The sequence below is a fragment of the Quercus lobata genome, chromosome 9, assembly GCF_001633185.2.
Source record: "Quercus lobata isolate SW786 chromosome 9, ValleyOak3.0 Primary Assembly, whole genome shotgun sequence".
Lineage (NCBI taxonomy): Eukaryota > Viridiplantae > Streptophyta > Magnoliopsida > Fagales > Fagaceae > Quercus > Quercus lobata.
This window is the reverse complement of record NC_044912.1, coordinates 23307386-23310802: the sequence shown is the minus strand read 5'-3', so window position 1 is coordinate 23310802 and position 3417 is coordinate 23307386. Positions and strand designations below refer to the sequence as shown.

The 3417-nt window shown below is 31.7% G+C and overlaps 1 long non-coding RNA gene across 1 annotated transcript; it reads left to right on the top strand.

Moving 5' to 3' along the window:
* Positions 1-2967: 2967 nt before the first annotated feature.
* Positions 2968-3417, top strand: LOC115958860. The gene is made up of 2 exons (XR_004084698.1): positions 2968-3154; positions 3302-3417. It is a non-coding gene; the product is annotated as an uncharacterized LOC115958860 (long non-coding RNA).

The window sequence follows — 3417 nt, the reverse complement described above, 5'->3', positions numbered from 1 at the left end:
AGATTACAAAATCTTCCTTTTATTGAGCAGCTTCTTGGACATTGATCTTGTACTTGATATTTGATACTTACAACTCAAAACACGTTGTTATGCATTTGCCAATGCTAAACCTAACATATACATTATTAGATTCAAGAAATGAAATCTTAACCATCTTAGAGAAGTGTTAAAAAATTCTTAGTTACAAAAGTATCTAGAGTTTTTCGAATACTAAATACTTAGTCGTCCCAAAATCTTGGTTAGAGATACTCATGATCTTATGAATATGAGGAGGCCTTAATTAGAAACTTAAACCGCTAAACCAACTTTGTTGCTCACCCAAAAAAAAAATCTTTGTAGGGTTCACAGTATCATAAATTTGATTTAGGATATGTATTTTCTTTTTTTCTTTTTTTTGGAGAAAGATTTAGGATATGTTTGAAATACATATGCTTGATAACCATGAGGCCAAGGCCAAGACAATGGTATTGATCTTACTAAGTTCTTTTCCCCCAATTATCTTACCTTTTAGATTTAAGCAAAACATGCGTTGCAAATGCATCAAGCATATGGATTTAGGATTGATGCATTTGTAACACATGTTTTGCTTATGTCACGAGTGACATGACTCATTTTCTCTAAAAGGTAAGATAATTGGGGGGGAAAAGAGTTGGTAAGATCAGTAACATTTTTTTGAAAATGTAAGATCAGTAACATAAAAGTATTTTTTCCTTTACCTATATATGCAAGATCATTTTTTCTTTTATCAACTTTGGTAAGTTTAGGGGTGTTTCGATTTTACTCCCTGAAATATGGGAGTATTTAGATTTTACATTCTAACGTTTCAGAATTTGGATTTTGCACCCCCAAATTCTAAAACTTCAGAGTATAAAATCCAAACACCCCAAACTTTAGGGAGAAAAATTCAAACATTTCTAAACTTTAGAAGGTAAAATCCAAATTCTAAAAGTGTCATGATGTAAAATCCTAATACCTCCAAATTTCAGGAGGGAAAATCTAGATTATAAAATTTCAAGGTGTAAAATCCGAACACTCTCAAACTTTAGGGGTGTATTTTGAAATTTAGTGATTTATCCTATATTTTATTTGAGAAGAAAAAAAGTCAGATAATTGTTTATAATTTTAAAAAAATTGTAACAAAATTTTAAAAAAAATATTTTAAAAATACTATTGGTCCCAACTCCCAAGAGGGTTCAAATCTTGTACTACCGAATTCTCAAAAAGATAAGAACCATTGGGTTGGCCTAGAAATTATCGTACGTTCTCGAAGTATACGTTACAAACCATGCATTCAGCCAAAAAAAAAGTATACGTTACAAACCATTCAGCCAAAAAAAAGAAGTATACGTTACAAACCATTCAGCCAAAAAAAAAAAGTATACGTTACAAACCTACCACACTATAAGTCGCCTCACCATGATTTAGTCTTCTTCACATCTCAATTCTCATAGAAACTCTTTGTGATCAAAAAGTGAGTGAGAAATACAATAGTCCTATAGAAATCTTTAGGTAAACTCCAATGGAGGAGAATAGAGAAATTCTCGAATTCTCAAACAAGGAGAGAATCAATCTATTATATTAAAAAAAAATGGAAATTAAATGAAGCATATGATACGGTGACAAAGAAAATTTTAGATAAGAAAAATTCTCCAAAAATTTATCCACCAACCTCAAGGAAACAAATCTATTAGATTCTCAAAAAAAAAAAAACAAAAAACAAAAAAAAGGAAACAAATCTATTATAAAATAATGGAAGATTACAACATATTTAATGCTAAATACATTGTTAACTGGGTAATTATTAAGTACTCTTGAAGTACTATAAATGCGTACTTTTTCCTCTCACATAATTGTGGGTCTCACTAATTAAATTTATAATGAAACACACAATTTATGTGAAAGGGGAGAGTACGCATTTATAGTACTTCCAAAGCATTCAATAATTTTCCTTATTAAATCAGGTAGACTTATTGACGTGACCACACACTCCAAAACCAAGGACTCCTCTTCAATGGACTTTGTTCGAATGTGAACGCCAACTCACTCCTAGAAATCCTCTTGAAACTTCTTTGTTTACTCATTAAAACAGTTTCAACTTGATCATAAAATCTTGCATAATTCCATGATTACTAGGTGATGTTTTTGTGCGAACTTGGTTAACCCTCACCTTAGGTGTGCAATACACATTTTCCAAAGTCTAAAATCACATCCTCTAAGTATTTTTTTATACCTTAACTTGGAATCCACAAAACCCACCCCAAAAAGTTATGTCAAATGATTAGGTTGTTTCAAGATTATAACGGCATTATTATCTCAACGGATCGAATTTAGTAAGCTACGTGTGAAGATCTCGATCCATATACTATGTAGAGATTCCAAAAATTATGAAGCCTCTTGTGTAGTCATAGGTACATGTCTTGGACTTCAAGTCAACTTCAAGGCACAAGTGACACAAGTTTGCTCACAATTTGCCAACTTAATACTAAAAACGTAAAATTTACATCTTACCAAAAAAAAAAAAAAAAGAACAATGTTCATGTATCATTTAAAATTTTAATTGTAGTAACATATGTAAAAAATGCTTGATTCAGATTTACTACATGTTATGATTATTTCAAGTATCCAGCACATTTAAAGGTTAGAAAATGTATTCTTAAAAAATTTTCAAAAAAAAAAGGTAAAATAATTTTTATTTTTTAAAGGGGTAAGATTAGTATACTATTGGTCTCAAGAGGGTTCAAAATTTTCTCTTGTACTATCGTACTATCGAAACCTCAAAATGATTTTGTCAAAAAAAAAAAAAAAGAACCCTCAAAAAGATAAGTACAATTGGTGGTTGGTTGGCCTAGAAATTAGCGTACGTTCTCGAAGTATGAGAAGTATACGTTACATAGCTTATACGTTACAAACCAAACACGCCATAAATAGCCTCACCATGCCTCAGTCTTCTTCACTTCTCAATTCTCATAGAAACCCTTGTGAATGTGATCAAAGAGAGAGTGAGCAATATAGATATCTGTAGGTATGGAGGAGAATAGAGAAATTCTCATATTCTCAAAAAAGAAGAGAATCAAACAGCAGCACGAACAGAAAAGTTTGTGCTCACAGCGAATCAGCGAATTACCAGATTTTCACAGTATGACCCACCTTCAAAGTAAGCAATCTCTTTCTTCTTATCACAAACACATATCTTTATACACACAAATGGTTTCATATTAGTGATGGGATATGATATATCATATATGTACATGCATGTTGCTATAATTTTCTGATGGTATGTGCTTTGTAACTTTGGATGCAGTTCCTAGAACATTCATGGATGCAGCCATATGAGGTGGGAGCGTGCAACCAGTGGTACAGATCTTAACCACTGCTTGCACGTTCACATGCCCAAGATATCCCAAGAAGATTGTCAGA